Genomic DNA, 17,940 nt, shown 5'->3' on the forward strand with positions numbered 1-17,940 from the left:
GAAGAGTGTCACAACGTGTAAGGAACTAACTTAGAAATGTATTTCTATGTAGGAACAGAGAGCTTGGTTTGTGTGGCATTATAACAATCTCTTTGTGGGTATATCACCAAAACAGTGCTACCTCTAGGAAATCTGCAGAGGTAAGGAGAAAGACTCTAAACCAGAGCTAATCATGTATTGTCAGACTGGCCCACCAGAGGATTCTCCAGTTGGCCCTGACCCTATCCCACTGCTGAACCCCAGAAGTCTAACTGAAAACAACCGACATTAAAGGGAACCTACCACCACAAATCTACCTATAAAGGTAGATTGGGTGGTAGGTGGATCAATGGGACGTGAGGAGAGCCTTTTTAAGCCTGCGCGGTCACTGCTCCGAAACGGGCGCGGGCCTGCTCTTCTGCGCATGCGCAGACGGCAGGATCGCCGGACGAGGGCGCGCAAAGATGGGTGAGTAGGAGGGGAAAAGAGGCTACCGGGGCGTGGAGTAGCCGTCTCGTGTAACCTCAGATGCGGCAACTCCACGCCCCAGTAGCCGCATAAGTAAATTTTAATATATGCCTAATAAAGGTTAACAAAAAAGTGTGGGGACGTGAGGATTAGCCCTTAAAAGGGCTATCCTCACGTCCCATTGATCCACCTACCACCCAATCTACCTTTATAGGTAGATTTGTGATGGTAGGTTCCCTTTAAAGAGGATCTGTCACCCATAAAAAGAAAACTAGGAGATGCTTACTAAAGTAAGCCGCTCCTAGCACTCTCTCTCAGATGTAGATGACTAGATGTCCTAGTCCCACTTTGAGCGCGGTCCAGCATTCCTATTGTACTTTGTGACAGTGTCTGCTTTATCGGAAGGTCTTGCCTGGAAAAAATGACTTATAATTAGCAGGTCGGAGCGCAGGGACAAGATGTCCAGTGCTTCGGGCTGCTAATTATACACGCCTCCTGCATGACGACACCTCCCACGAACATCTTGTCCCCATGCTCCGGCCTGCTAATTACAAATCTTTTTTTTCCAGGCGATCGGGATCCGCCGTGATCGGGATGAGGAGCGTAGGTGAATAGGTCTAGTTTGTTTTTTGTTAAACGTACTGGTAGTTTTCCTTTAAATAACTTCTGTTTTTAACAACTGTTACCTTAAAGAGGGCACCATGCAGCCACACTCTTACTAACACAGGATTCAAGAGCTACTTAACAGGAAAGGCCATGTAATTCAACACCCCATCAGGAAATTCCAGATTTTAAGGGGTCTACGGCCTCCACTAAGTATTATAATCTTTCGTAGATAAATGCACAGTGATTTCCAACATAGCTTTATTATTTCATACTGTTATGCTGTTTCTGAGATATCTCCATTTTAGTTTGTATGCTAATTAGGTAGTTGATGCATCCAGTTCGAGCTCTCGGAATCTAAAACCCTGCTATTCCATATTAACTACTTCCCCTTCCAGTGTTGCTCAATGCCTTCTCACAAGAGAAATCCTGTTCATTTGATGGAAAGGAGAAGATCCAGGCAGCAATAACAGTGCTCTGGGTGCTGAAGACGCCAACTGGGTGCGCCAACTGCAGCACTCAGCATACAGATTAAAATGATACTTAATGGACAAATATAATAAAAATGTTTTTCCAATCACAAGGAAATTTGCTGCTAAAAGATCATAATGATTGTTGGAGGTGGGAAAACTCCCTTTAAAGAGTAACTGTAAATGTTTTTTTTTCCACAAATCAATGCTCTTCGGATGCAAAACAACTTTGCCTATTATCTTTGTTACCTAGATCCAGCAGTTTCTTTGCTTTCTTCCTCAGATTACCTCAGAGCTGCAATAGCTGCTTCTTCTCCATGTGCTGATAAGCCCTATGAGTCTGTACTTTGTTTACACTTTGTTTCTGAGTCGGCTTCATGGGAGTTGAGGAGCTGCTGCTCCCTGCTCACAGAGGAGGAGGACATATGACAGTGTAAGCAGTAGAGCTGGATGTGTGAGTGCAGATGTCTCCTGCACAGAATAGTGAGGTACAAGATCTCCTCCAACCCAGTCTGTGATTCTACAAAACTTTTTCTGTGTCTCTCCTCTCCTTATGCTGCTCCCTCCCCCCACCTTGTCATCGGCAGTATCAGCTCTGTGTAGACGTCATGTAACTGGTTTCCTAATGATTTCTTTCACGTATTATATGTTCCCTGCTCCTCCATGGGATAGAATCTACAAGGCTTTCACCATATACACCCTGTATGTGCACTGCAGTGTTCAATGGATTTACATTTGGGAAACTAAATGGATTTAACATCTTAATGACCTGGCCCTTTTTTGTTCTTTAATTTCCATTTTTCACTCCCCACCTTCAAAAATCTGTAACTTTTTTTTTATTTTTACACATAAATAGCTCTGTGATGGCTTGTTTTCTGCATAACAAATTGCACTTCAAATTGGTGGTATTAAATATTCCATTCCGCATACTGGGAAGCAGTAGAGCTTGTGAGCTCGGATTTTACGTCTTTCACTGTACACCCCAAATGACAGGTCTACTTTATTCTATGTGGTGGTGCGATCTAGGGGATACCAAATTTGTATAGGTTTTATAATGTTTTCATAGATTTACAAAAATTAAAATCTCCTGTACAAATTTTTTTTTTGATTTTGCCATCTTCTGGTGCTAATAACTTTTTCATGATTCAGTGTACAGAGCTATGGGGGGTGTCATTTTGTGTGACTTTTGATGACATTTTCAATGCGACCATTTTTAGTACTGTACGACCTTTTGATCACTTTTTATTGAATTTTTTTTATTTTTCAAAAATTTTCTATTACGGGGGTAAACACGGTGAAAAACCATTATATTTTTTTTTTCAAACTTTTTTTTATTTTTACTATTTTTCAGACACCCTAGGCTAGGGTACTTTAACCCTAGGTTGCCTGCTTGATCCTACCATATACTGCCATACTACATATCATATTATTCACATATCTGTTGCTCAGAAATGGTGAGGGAAAAAGTTAAACCTGGAAGTACAGAAGAGAGAAGTAACTAGACACATGGAAAAAATGGAGTTATTTTTTTGTAGAGGCAAACCTGGAGAACTGCATTCCCTACAATACCATTCCTTCAAACTGATGATGGAGGTGCATGGTCTGTTTTTTCAATCATGTTTTTTCTTCTTCAAATATTTTCAGTAGCCATCTTTGTAAGACGTTGTATGTGCCTGCATTATGCATACAACACCTCATAAAATGTATATTTCGCCATGTTTTATTTCTAACAAGTTCTCAGAACAAGAGTGCACACCAAACCTGGAAGGACATAAATACCTTGACTGAAAAGACGGAGAACCTGACTGAAATATGTCCTCTGATTATCCTCCAGGAAGCTGCTTTTTAGTTATTCTCTTTGTTTCACTAGAGGAGCCGGCTACGAGTAGCCTACTTCATAGTTGTATGGATTTACACCTAACAACGAACGAACACAAGCTATATGTGTGTGTGTGACATTCTCTTATGCCTTGGTCAGGGTTTTATATTTGGACTAACCCAAATTGGCATCTTGGCGTAAGCGCACTGAGCAAAACATTATTCTACTATGATTTATTAACTGCAACTTACATCATAAACGGTGTGAGATTGGTATAATGAAAACGCAGCCGTGCTATTGGCTGAGGGACCTGGCGTTAATCTCCCAGGAGTCCCCTGTTCTTCCTGCAGCCTAGGGTAGAACAGCAGCCCAGCCAAAGCAAGAATTAATAGGGAAGAAAAAATAAAATAAACAAGCTCTGAAAGTTATTGAATTCACAGTAAAAACAGGACCTTACAATACCAAGAAAGAAGCATGTACTTCAGAGCAGAGCGGCTTTACAGTTCCCAGGGTCACATTTACAACAGAGGCCTATGAAAAAAACAGTGAGCTACAATCTATCCCTCTCCAATGTTTGTACCACTACAACCCCCAGTATACGCTCAAAGTTGGGGGTTGTGATTTCATGGTAGCTGTAGACCTACAGTACAACCTACATTTTACTGCCAAATGGTAGGCTGATCATGCAGGATAAAATATATCAAACCCTGATCTACTTATTTCCAGCTTAAAAAAAGGCTCAAAATAATGTTTTTTTCTGTTTATTTGTGTAAATATATTTTCTGTATTCGCTCTGTGGATATAGTTAGCTTGACAACCTGATTTATGCTAGATTTACCACATGCAACTTTTTGAAAAGTTGTAAAAATAGTTGAACCTTCATTCCCCTCAGGTGGTAGTGATCCAGAGAGAGATCAGGAGAGAAGAGTTAAATGTAAAGTTTGCTCACATTTATCACATGTTTGATAGATTTAGTGTAAAATATAGAAAAACAGGGGGAGATTTATCAGGGCATGTACGCAAGTTTTCTGGTTTACATGCGCAGAAAAAATCCCAGTGCCTTGAAAACCACCAGGTTGTGGCCATTATGGCCTTTATGCCACCTCCAAGGAGGGTTGTTAGAGGAGGCATTGCCGGTGGCAGAATGGCCAGTACAGGGTGCTCCTGCCCCACGCCTGTGTACTCTCTACTGTCAGCAACTGTTCAGTTTGATAATATTGTAATACGTCAAGCCGTGAATTCTACACTGTGCAGCCCAGCCATCAGGTTGTGACAAAGGGGCAGGACCTTCATTATATGTCAGAGCACGACCATCGGCGTATGATAAATATCTCTCTGAAATGAGAATTCTTCCTGTATATAAAGCAAAATTATAAAACTTTTTTTTTAATTGAGATTTTTTTTTATGTTTAAAATTCCTTATTAAAACATTATATATCATACAACACCTTTAGGATGACAAGGCTGAAGTGCATAACAATAACCTACAGAGAAGGGACAATCAAGACATAAGGTGCCGGTACACTTGTAAATGCGAGAGCAGTCTAACACAGTGGACTAATGTGATTGTCACAACAAAAGAGCATGTGCAACATCCCCCTACCGGGGCCTAGCCTTTTCTCGGGGCCTGGAGTCAGCCGGGGCCCGCAGTACCTGAGTGGCTGGCGGTTGCGGCCTAGGCACGCTAGTGTCACGGTGCTTGGTATGGGGGAACCAGAGGGCTGTCTTACAGCCTGGCAGGTCTCCAGCACAGGGGTGTTGGCAAGAAATGATGAGGAAGAGGCTGCTATAGCGGTTCTCCCTGGGGCAACCCTTTGGTGTCCGGAGTATGAATCCCAGTGTAGTGTATAGGGTGCCTGTGATGGTGACAGCCGTAGTAGCAGGGACCAGACGGAGGCAGACGTTGAACGAAAACAACTTACAGTTCTTTATTGGAACCGACAGGAACCGCAGCAACGTGCCTTAACAGAATGGTAGATTGCTGAGATGTAGTTGGAGGGAGCCACAGGATGTAGATCATCAGCCTGGATGCAAAGGGCAGGCTGGGAGGTAGCTGTGTCCTAGAAGAATGCTTCAGCTTTATCCTGGATTGCTTCAGGTATCACCCTTAAAGGTAGGATGATACCCCTTTACTCACTACTAGCTATTAGCTCCACTCTTCAGGCAGGGAGCTGGCTCACCTGCTCTTGGTCTGGTGTGCTAGCTGCACAGACTCTTCTGAGTCTCTACTGGATTAACTCCAGTCTGCTTCTGAGCTACTGCTCAGCTAACTGCTCTCTTCTGAGAGAGGACTGACTTCTTCTCCTTCTAGAAGTTTCCTGACCAGGGTTTTTGTTACTCCCACTGGTCAGGTGGTGGCTACTCCTCCAATTACATCTCAGCTCACAGAGACAGAGTGCAACACATGCAGTGTTCATCTGTGTGATCTAGTATTATGTAGTGACATGCTGTGGGGCTAGTCAGACCCTACACAGGCTGCAAGCTACATGGTGGGACGTATTCGCAACCACAGCTCTGCCTTGCATCGGCGAGGGTGTTGCACATGTAATAACATATCATGAGTAACATACAACAAAATGAAGGAACCAAAGAGGCCATGTGACCATTCTGTATTCTGGGGAGTGCAGGCCATACAGTTCAAATCCTTTTCCATAGATCCATTGACAATTCTTTTGCTTTCCCCATAACTCACAATCCAGAAACGTCATTGGCTGGATGAAATATCCCGGAATCTGTCTGGATCCCAGAAACTCGCTCAGCTTTTATGCACACACAGTGATTACAAGCAAACAGGTCACAGGTGAGGATGGTACTGACCCTTAGTAGCCATTCAAAGCCATTTTTGTCAACCCCTGTACATATTATCAGGCCAAAATCCCCAGGGTAGGTGAACTTTTGATTAGGGTCATTTAGATGCTTTTGGTTGTCATTATTATTTATAAGGATAAAACACAGTAATTTGATAACAAATGACTTCACCCAACCACTAACCATTAATTAGTGATATCATTCATATTGTATGAAAAAAGGCAAAGAAAGCTAAATTTCTGCAGTGGTATGTAAACTTCTGAGCACGACTTGTATTTGTAGTAGGCATGTTTAGCAAGGCGCTGTACGATTATTAATAATTGTTTGGTTTTTCTTCTCCCCCATGATGACTAGTCTGGATCATGACCCTGTCCTATCTTTTACATAACTTCACATTGTGGTCATGGCTTAGTATTGAAGAAAAAAAGAGATTGTATTTCTGGGCATAAGTATACAATGGGGCACATTTACTAACTGTCCGAAACGCGTTTTTCCGCCGGGTTTCTGGAATTTTTCCATTTTGCGCCGAATTGCCCGCAACAGAAATCCGGGGGCGTGGCCGTCGGAAAAAAAACAACGGATTCGGAAAAACCGTGGAATATAAAAAACGAATTGTGTCGCAAAATCAATCACTCACATGCACCGGGAATAGGTTGGTGAACTCCAGCGGACCTCGGTGGACTTCAGCCCAGCAACGACACCTGGTGGACATCGGGCGCACGACCTTAGTGAATTGCCGGAAGACCCGAATCTTTGTTGGAGAATGCACCGCTGGATTGCGACAGTTCAGGGTAAGTAAATGACCCCCAATGTGTCTCATAGCTGAATTAGTTAGCTCAGCCTTCTACCCTCCTTTATCAGTGTTGTGCCCAAACATGTAAAGATGTCCCTCCAGACCTCCAGATAGAAACATGAATTCCATCCTGAGGTGGGAATTGAATTTTAGCAGCACCTTGAGATGAGTTTTAAGCCATTGACTAATGAGGATTCTAACTGTGAATTGCTGCTTGTAGCAATGTATCCATAAGATATATCAAAGATTATATAGTGATCATATTCTGCTTTTACAATCTTTTGTTATCATTGTTATCATCCACCAGAATGATACAGGCAGTAATGATGATAAAGGTGTAAATATTTATAATAATAATCTACCATGAGAATCATAATACATTTTTGAAAGTGTACTACGCCTTCATTGGAGTCCAGCTGTGTTTAATTAAACTGATTTGACTTGATTAGAAAAGGCACACACCTGTCTATATAACACCTCGAAGCTCACAGTGCATGTCAGAGTACGTGAGAATGATGAGGTCTAAGGAACTGCCCAAGTAGCTCATTATTTATGTATACATATAATATTGTCTATCAAGCCAAACTAAGCAATCGCCAAGAGTCTTGGGGAGAGAAGTTAAGAAGAGCTCCAAGATCATTGTGGCTGAGCTCCATAGATGCAGTAGGGAGAAGGGAGAAAGTTCCACAAAGTCAACTATCACTGCAGCCCTCAACCAGTCGGGCCCGACGGAAGCATCTCCTTAGTGCAAGAAATATGAAAGCCATAAACAGTCTTAAAAAAACACATGAAGAAATGGGATCTCTGTTTATGATTATCAGTGTGGAGGCAAAGAAAGTGGACCCAGTATCCACCCAACAAAAAAGGACATAAGTAAAATTTCTTTGCTCCACTTAAAAGTAGGGGTCCGGGCTGGAATGGGGAGAAAAATTATTTTCGCATTGATTTTGTACTTCCTGTTTTCAGAGCCCCCCCATTTGTGTCACGTGAAAGCCAGCTCGATTGGGCCAAAATCCAATCGCATGCGCCAAAATCCTGGCAGAATTCGTCGCAAAATGGAAAAATTTGGGCAACCGTTAGTAAATGTGCCCCAATATGTTACCTCTGCCAGTGGTAAGTCTGGTTCATCTTTTCCTTCCAGATTATGGAACAGAGTTATGATCCACAAAACCTAGTACAGCACCTGGAAGGGAAAAACTAATTTTCTTTTATTTGTTTAATCCTTAAGGACCTGGCCCTTTTTGTTTTTTCGTGCTATTACATCACGGGTCATGAAAGGGTTAAAGAACATTGCTTGCTTACATTGCTTGACATCATTATGCATTACCTGATGACATCATCAAGTAGACGGTCAATGATTACTCACTTCCCCATTGTTTCCACTACTTTTACTTCACCCAGGGCCATATCCAGCAGATGTGCCCCGACTTCACTACTCTGCTATAGATGATGGGATGTATGCAGAGATGGCAGCGCACTGCAGGTGGCTCCGTGACATAGCAGATGCCACTGCAGGGTGCTGCCATATTGGTACACCTACAATACACACTATCCTGACACCGTGAGGGAAGGGAAGGAGGTCAGTGTGTATCGGGGAACGATGGAAAGTGAGCATATTTTTATTATTTTCCCTAGGACTGTATAAAGTTATTATCGGGGGTGTATATAGTTATTATAGGGGGCTGTATATAGTTATAGGGAGGCTGTATATAGTTATTATAGGAGGCTGTATATAGTTGCTACAGGGGGTTGCTTATAGTTATAATAGGTGTGCTGTATATAATTGTTATAGAGAGGCTATATATAGTTATTTTAGGGGGCTGTATATAGTTATTATAGGGGGCTGTATATAGTAATCATTGGGGACTGTATATAGTTAGTATAGGGAGGCTGTATATAGTTATTACAGGGGTCTGTATATAGTTATTATAGGGTGCTGTATATAGTTATTATAGGGGACTGTTTATAGTTATTATAGGGAGGCTGTATATAGTGATTATAGGGGGTGTATATAATTATAGGGGTCTGTATATAGTTATCATAGGGTGCTGTATATAGTTATCATAGGGGGCTGTATATAGTTATTATAGGGGGGCTATATATAGTGATTATAGGGGGTGTATATAATTATAGGGGGTGTATATAGTTATTATAGGGGGGATGTATATAGTGATTATAGGAGACGATATATAGTTATTATAGGGAGGCTGTATATAGTTACTAGAGGGGGCTGTATATAGTTATTATCGGGGGCTGTATATAGTTATAAAAGGGCTGTATATAGTTATAAAAGGGCTGTATATAGTTATAGGAAGGCTGCATATAGTTACTGTAGGGGGCTCTTTAAGGTTATCATAGGGGTCTGTATATAGTTATTATAGGGGGCAGTATACAGTTATTATATGGCGCTGTATATAGGTATTATAGAGGACTGTATTTTGTATATATTTTATGATGCGGAGGGGCTGTGTATAGTTAATGCTGGAGGATGCATATAGTGATTACTGGGGGCTGTATATAGGTAATGATGGGGAGGGGCTGTATATAGTTAATGCTGGGGATGCATATAGTGATTACTGGGGGCTGTATATAGTTATTGCTGGGGCTGTATATAGGTATTGGGGGCTGTATATAGTGATTGCTGGGGTAGCTGGGTATAGTGATTGCTGGGGAGGCTGTATATAGTGATTGCTGGGGAAGCTGTATATAGTGATTACTTGGGGCTGTATATGGTGAATATTGGGCACTGACTATAGTGATTTCTGGGCGCTGTATATAGTGATAACTGGGGAGGCTGTATATAGTGATTCCTGGGGAGCAGTATGTAGCAATTGCTGTTACCTGTCTGGATACCTGTTTGGACTACATTCAGTGGGGGGCCCCCACCAGATTTTGCACCCAGGGGCCCCCACGAGTAACCAACCTGACAAGTGACTCATGTTTGGAGGAATTCCCAAGGTTTATAATAAATGGAGTCAGCCTATAGGTGGCACTAGAGCAACAGTTTACTCCTCTTACAGCGAAAGCTCAACAACTAGAATCACAACTTTACAAAATATAAATTATTTCAGTACTGAAATCCAATACCTCATATATCAGGGAGAACACAGATGTTAACTCCAAGTTACAACTCGTTGTTACTATAAGTATAATTTATTGACATAGCAAATACAATATTATCTCCATAAAATTCTGTGTATTTATATTGTACATATGAATGATGCAAATCCAAACAGAATACGTTCTTCACTTAAGAACCACGGGCCCGTTGATTAGACAGGATACATGTGAATTATAGAACACCCAGACGCTGTCAAATTTTTCTATTTATTTATAAATTCCAGGAGATCTTTTACACATTTTCCATGCACCTTTATGTTAGCTTTTATACTGATCATCAACAGCATATTCATAATAGATAAAGACAACCTGGAGAGCATGTATAATATACACTGCTATTTCCGTGCATTTTAAATTTACAAACATTTTTAGAGCAATTCTGATATCAAGATATCACAATATACAAATTCTCCTTAAAAACAGCTTTAAAATGTTACTAAACTTAAAAAAAAACATGCCTAAATCTATAGTGCAGATTGCAATTGTAATATTTGTCTTTAAAGTCATTAGTGAGTCATTCTTCCTGCATTAAAGAGTAACTGTAAAGTTACTGACAAAAAATAATCTTAGTCCAGCAGGAGAGAGTCTTTGACAACAATTTCAACGATATCTGTATCATGCTGCCAGCTTCTTCCTAGCCTTAGATGGTGGTGGTACTTCCTGGTTGTGACATCTGCTAAGGACACTGAAGCCAGAGCAATCAGGGCAGTCATAGGAATCAGGATAGCATGTTATTGACTGATCTGAAGCATGCAATGAGTCACATGCTTATGACATCACTTAAGGTCCTTTGCAAGAAGACTAAGGACTTTCACATGAATCAGGACAGCATGTTTAAAATTGGATGACCTAAAGCATGTGATGAGTCACTTGCTTGTGACATCGCTTAATGTCCTATTTTCTTATACTCTTCAATGCCCCTTAGTTGAACATACTGATTATTGCCCTCCCTAATAATGTCTGCTGAGAGGAAACCCTACTTATTATGCTCAACAATTATTAATGCCCCCACAAACTCAGGAAGAGCACACTACAGTTAGTTAGAGCTGTCCCACACTCAGTAATAGCCCACTACACTCTTATTAATAGCCTACCATACACTCAGTAATGGCCCTCCACACACTCAGTAATAGCCCACCACACACTCAGTAATAGCCCACCCCACACTCAGTAAAAGCCGCCCCACACAGTAATAGCCCCACACACTTAGTAATAGCCCCCCACACAGTAAAAACACCCCTACAGTTAGTAATAGGCCCCTCCTCCAATACTTCATAATAGGCCCCTGCCCAACACACTTAGAAATAGCCCCCCTCACACTAATAGCCCCCCACACCAGGGGCGTAACTACACCGGTAACAGCCATAGCAGCTGATACGGGGCTTGCAGTGTTAGGGGGTCCTGGAGACAGATCTGTATAAGTGTATAAATGTTTATATCAGTGCATAAATGCATGATTGGGGGGGTGGGGCCCATTCAGAAGTCCGCTGTGGGGCCCTGCCTCTTCTAGTTAAGCCTTTGCCCCACACTTTGCAATAGGCCCCTCTCCCACACACAAAAATAGCCACTAGACCCCACTCACACACTTAATAACTACAAAAGTAAACACACATACTTACCTCTCTGCTCCTGATTTTCCTCTTCTTCTCTGTCTGCAGGACTACATAGCACCGTCATTTGCTGCAGAACTCACAGCCGCGCTGTATACAGCAATGTGGTCTCTTTAGTTCAGAACAGAACTTTCGGCTCCATGCTGCATTAAAGTATTTATCACTATTTGCATCTGGAAGACACACAATAGGGATAAGAATGGGGAAACATTCCCCAGTGTCAGTGTCCCGCTGGCAGGGGATATTTGGGGCTTAGGGATGCCCCTGCCCTGGATAGTGTAATATATCCTAGGAATGGGAAGATGTAGGCATGGTTGCACCACTTTCTATTAGCAACTTTTAAAAGTATGTTTATTTTTTTGGGGGGTAGGGGTGGGGTTAACTTTACTGACAGGTTCCCTTTAAGTCAATGTTTGGCAGAGATTCTCAAATAATTAAATGCAGAGCAGTTCATTTCTGTATATATGATGCAACAGCGTTGTGCTGCTTCCTCGGCCATGGCTGTCATATACCATATGTAATACACACATGGCTGAAGTTTGCTATCTACATCATGGAAGTGATTAAACCCATCTGTATAGCACATCCTTTGTGCTTCAGTGAACATATTGATTACAGCAGTTTAATTAAGACCAGTGCAGGTCATGGACCGATCCAACAGTCCTCATAGAAACATGCCAAAACTAATAATGCTGACTCCTACTGAATGTACTCTTCCCTTGCCAATATCTTGCACAGCTGATGGACCAAAACCAACTACTTAAAGGTTTTTGTGTAAACGCTAAATAATTAACATTATTTCAGTTAGATGAAGACATAGGGAAATAATTCTTTGTTCTACCTGCTTATAGCTCATGCATATGCACATATGGGGGCACATTTACTTACCTGGTCTGTGGAGTTCACCCAAATTGCATTGTCAGACGAGAATGCGGCGATTCACTAAGATCGTTGCTAAGATGTGTTGCTTCCCTGCTCAGGCCGACAGATTTCACGTTTTTCTTCGTGGTGCATGTAAGTGCATTGTCTTGCGACACAATATGAAAGTTAAATCCTGCGCTCAGTCAGTTGGATCGTCCGACGGCACTGCCCCCTAATTTGTGTCGCATGAAAGCCAGGGAGTCACAAATGAGGGGGAAGATGAGGAGTCCACCAAGATATGGGGTCACAGTAAGAGTGGGAGGTGCCAGGGGGCCCGCAATAACTGGGGAAAGAGGTAAGCCCACAATATAAAGGGGCCCAAAATAAGAGGGGGAGATACCAGGGGGCCTATAAATAGAGGGCCACAAGTGCAGGGGCCAACAAGATAGAGGGATTCACAGTAAGAGGGGGAGATACCAGGGGGCCATAATAAGACTGGAGAGATGAGAAGCCGCACGCAATATGAAGAATAAATGAGGGGGCCACAATTTTAGGAGGTATAGAGGTATGAGCTTGAGATGAGAGGCCACAAGATGACATTTTGGCGTTAATGTACAATAGTCATAAGGGGATATAAGCAAGAGAAAATCATCCAACATGCCTAGCAGTAGTGGCACATTTCTATTGCCACATTTGCCATCTCATAATGTGATGCATCCTACAACACTATTGATAAACCTCTGCCATAGTCTTTGATGGAAGGTTGCAGTCACAGCACTAAATTACACCTTAATAAAGCCCTTTATCTGGGTGGCATTAATACGATTGTCTGCTGCTTGCCATCACTCTGAGTACATCATGCTCATTACCAGCTGGCCTAAAACCGAAAATCTCATAAAATGCCACTTTACGTGATTTGTATACCTCAGTTTCGGCAGCAGCCTGTGATCCTGTTTGAATAGGAGGTGCAATAAAAATGCAAATCGTAATTATTATGCAACTGTTGAAAGCCGGAGAAAATAAAGGTAAACTTTGGAAATGGTCTTGAAAACTGTAACACGTCTAATTAAGTGAATCTTATTTATCTGTCATTGTTTCTCGCGAAAAGAAAGAATGGCTGATTATTGGAGATTGTCTTTGTCTTGCTGAAATCTTTGTGGTTTTTATTATTTCTAGCTTTGTTAACAGCTTAAATACTGTTGATAGAAATACGCATTTTATGAGGAGTGTTCTCATACTTTGTATAATACAATCTATCCTGGAATGTCTTATATCATAATGAAAAAAACCATAATAACTAAAGCACATGCATGCCGTCCCGTGACAGGGTCTGACAAAAGAAGAGCCCTCTAAGCCCGCCTCAAATTTCTGATTGAGCAGGTATTGAACCCAGATGGGACAATATTGGACGCCCATTGGGAGATTTCTATTAAAAATAGAGTACTGCACAGCGGCACAGCATCAAGTTATTTGAATGCAGCTTGAATACAACACAATTACTGACTACTAGCTCAATTGCATTCATAAATATTCCCTATTGAGCTGAGCCAGCTCAGCTGATCATTGGTGTGAATAAACTGAATATACATTCTTGCTTCTCTATGGAAATGGATATACAATAATACATGTAGTGGGCAAAAAAGATAAGTGCACAACTGCTACCTTAAAGGCTCCATCCTATTTTCTAGGGCTTAAAAAATGCATTTATTTTTCCAGGTTTCCACTTAAAGGAAACCTACCAGTAGGAATCTATCTATGAAGGCAGATCTAATCGTAGGTTCCCAGTAACATCCTGAACCCTAATACCAAAAAGGGAAGACAGCAGCCTGCACTCCCAAATCTATAAAGTTGATGCCTGCAGATGAGGACACTGGCGTCCAAATCCAACATCAGCAAATAAACTGGAAAAAGCCACAGCATCCAAGATAACTGAAGTGAAGAACTTGACTTTTAAGGTTCATAGAGAATCGAAACGTTGCTGATGCTACGCATTGGTGAATAAAAGACAAGTTCTTCATTTCTTTTATCTTGAATGCTGTGGCTTTTCCAAATTTATATTCTAATCCCTAAACTATTCTTCCCTAAACCTATAATACTTTCTAACCCAATCTACTCTTTAGCTAATTAATATCTGGAGAGGCTACTGGGGCGGGAAGTTTCCTCTTCAGGGAATGGGAGCAAAGGCTACTCTACGCCCCAGTAGCCCCTGCAATCCCTCCTATCTGCTCGCATAAGTCAAATTTTCTGTCACGCCGCCAGCTCCCAGAGCTTTGTGCACGTGCAGTAGCTTCAGCATCAAGACACAGCAATAATACTAATAATAATAATTTTTATTTATATAGCACCATCAAATTCCATAGTACAGAGTTCTGGAAGCCGGCGGTGCGGCATGACCTGGGAATGCAGATAGAAGGGATCGCAGAGGCTTCTGGGGCGCAGAGTAGCCTTTGCTCACACTCCCCAGAAAGGTTACTCCACGCCCTCCAGCCATATTTAACATACTTATTATTTCCAGACCACCCATTTAAAGGCTAGCTACTATGATGTCTCCCATACACTGCACACAGCAAGTATAGGAGCATCTGTTCTCCCTAACTCCTCTGTAACTCTTACTCTTTACTTATAGAAGTGTAACCAGGTCCAATATTAAATTCTGTATTAAAGGAGTATTCCCATGAAGACAAGAATCTTAAATATACTCAGGATAACAAAATAACACATTCCATAATTCACTGTTATTAACAAAAATACAGAATTTTTCAGATATAATCCAACCTGTCTATATCAGCAATTGTGGCTTGCCTGTGTATAATGTGTATAATGCAGGGTGTGCGTCAGATTCATGATTTCTGGCACCCATTCTTCATGAATCCGACGCCCCTTGCACTGCCCTGACAGAGTGCACCATTTTTTTTTTCTGGTCTATCTTTAACATGGGGTGTGCGACACACTTCATGTTAAATCTGGTGCACAGTCTGACTGAACATTGGAACACCCCCTAATTTGTGTCACATGGTGCCTATTGCAGCTGTGCCGCAAAACCATCACGTGTGGCACATTTGAGGTGCAGGCACTCCTTAAATACCTGTGCAAGCAGTTAGTTTACACTAGAAATAATGTACAAAGTCTGACAAAAAACTGGCGCACAGCCCTTAGTAAATGTTGTTTACTAAGTCATTGTTCTCCTGACGCTGCACTGAGCTCCTCCTTGCAGCAGCCCCCACCTTTGCATTCCAAGACAAGCTCACACATACACAAAGACATGTACTGCCTGCAAGTGGGATAAGTAGAGTAAAGCTACAAGCTACAGACAGATGAGGTCTTTATAGAGGGAGGGGTGATGAAGGCATAGTGTATGTTATGGCTGTGATAGCAGAGCTGAAAATGCCATGTGTCATATGCATATTGTGGATCTCATCATCTCTCATCTCTGATTTGTCTCATCTCTGTTTCTATGCTAAATTAAAGTGTATATAAACCTGTACCCTGGTAATCTAATACATTGTCACCCCACTCAACTAGAGGGATCATAATCTGTCTGCTTAGAGAGTCCTTGCCCACACTCTGGAATTTTACACTGACCAACCGAGGGAGTGATAGGAGCTAAAACAGCACTAAAACTAAGTAAAATTGTAAAGTAAGGGGTTAAAAATTATCTTTATTGTGTAAGCATCAGATTGAGAATTTTCTTTCACGTGTAAACCCCTTTAATGTGAATAAAGCACATGAGAACAGTTCTTTAACCAATACTGTATCAGAGACAGGGTCAACTTCCAGGTTTCAGTAGGCCCCTGGGCAGCAGAGCCTCACTAGGCCCCATTGCAGTGAACTCATGTGGCGGCATTAAAAATTCAGAAACTAAAACTATCCCCTTTTTCCAAAAATATTCCCTAGTTCATCATATCACCCCCCTTATGGTTATTTTATATAAAGCTCCCCTCACCCCCATGGATTCATTAGATGCACAACCACATGTATTTCTTATATACAGTTTTATGTGGGCCCCCCAGCACCCCTGGGCCCCGGCACTTGCCCAGGTATGCCCAGTGCTGGCCCTGATCAGAGACACAGAAGAAGACAACCTTAAAATTGGGTTTTGAATGTTCCTGTTCCAAAGCCTGATCATGACACACATTCCTATTTCCATAAACTATTCAATCAAGCTGAGTAAAACAATACATATACTTATGAATATTAATATCTACTTATATAGTCAAAATTATACATCCACATAGCCCAAAGTAAACCATAACATATTTATTTAGTCTCAAATGGGCATCAAAGAAGGAAAGAGAAGTAAAGAAAATAATTGATTCTAAAAATAAAAGAGATGAGCACCTGTCATCCCAAATCTAAAACTCTAAAAATCAGCGAGACGTGACAGGATTGCCTGTGCAAATTTCCTTTTGTGACATTTGAGCCTGTCTAAAACTCAAGGATAGCTTGCATGCTGTGTCAGTGAAGCAGCTATAAATCTTATTCAGACACTATATTACAAATGCTTCCTTTGTAGCACTCTATACTATGGGCAATTAAATCAAATTTTCACCATTTGACTTCATCTTGATGCCTTATTTTCTATGTATTGAAAGTTACCCCAAAGGGAATAAACATGTACAGTATACAGCCTTTATAACCTTACCCTCTTCTGTATCCTGTATCCAGAAATCATGTTCACTTCAGGAACTGGAGTATGTGGTGTCTCAAAAATCCAAAATTAATATTGGGATATTAGGTAGTCCAAGAATTCCAGAGTAAAGAGCCAGAGTTAAACCATCCATGGATAATCATTCATTTGAGCAGCTGGATACAACATCTTCTGAATATTAGCCGAGGGTCTCAGGAGTCAGAGGAGATTTCTCTTGGTTTGAATGTGCGAATAGTTTTGTAGGATTTTCTTTTTAATGTCATGGACCACTGGTTTAGTGTCTTAAATCGCACTTTATGCATACTGTTCGAGGCTGCATTAACACAAACCAGACTTTCTTATAGATGGGTCTGATGAGCCTAGAACAGTGATGGCGAACCTTTTAGAGGTCGAGTGCCCAAACTGCAACCCAAAACCTATATATTTTTTGTAAAGTGCCAAAACAGCAATTCAAGCAGTAACTTATTGCAATTTTTTTGCTCCGTGGTGTACCACAACTTTCAATGGGCCTGAGGCCACCAATATCTTTGTCAGAAGGAGAGGAAATTTGGGTTGTCACTAGAGCTTGAGTGCCCACTGAGTGGGCTCTGAGTGCCACCTCTGTCACCCATGCCATTTGTTCGTCACCACTTGTCTACAACCATTTATGTTGCATTGGTCAACTGCAGATTGGTTCAAGTGAAGTTGGAGAACTACATCTCAGGTTCTCAGTGGCAGTTGTACCAGACACAGATAAGTATAAAGGTTTGTTCTCATAGTTT

This window comes from Engystomops pustulosus, chromosome 8 (assembly GCF_040894005.1).
Source record: "Engystomops pustulosus chromosome 8, aEngPut4.maternal, whole genome shotgun sequence".
Lineage (NCBI taxonomy): Eukaryota > Metazoa > Chordata > Amphibia > Anura > Leptodactylidae > Engystomops > Engystomops pustulosus.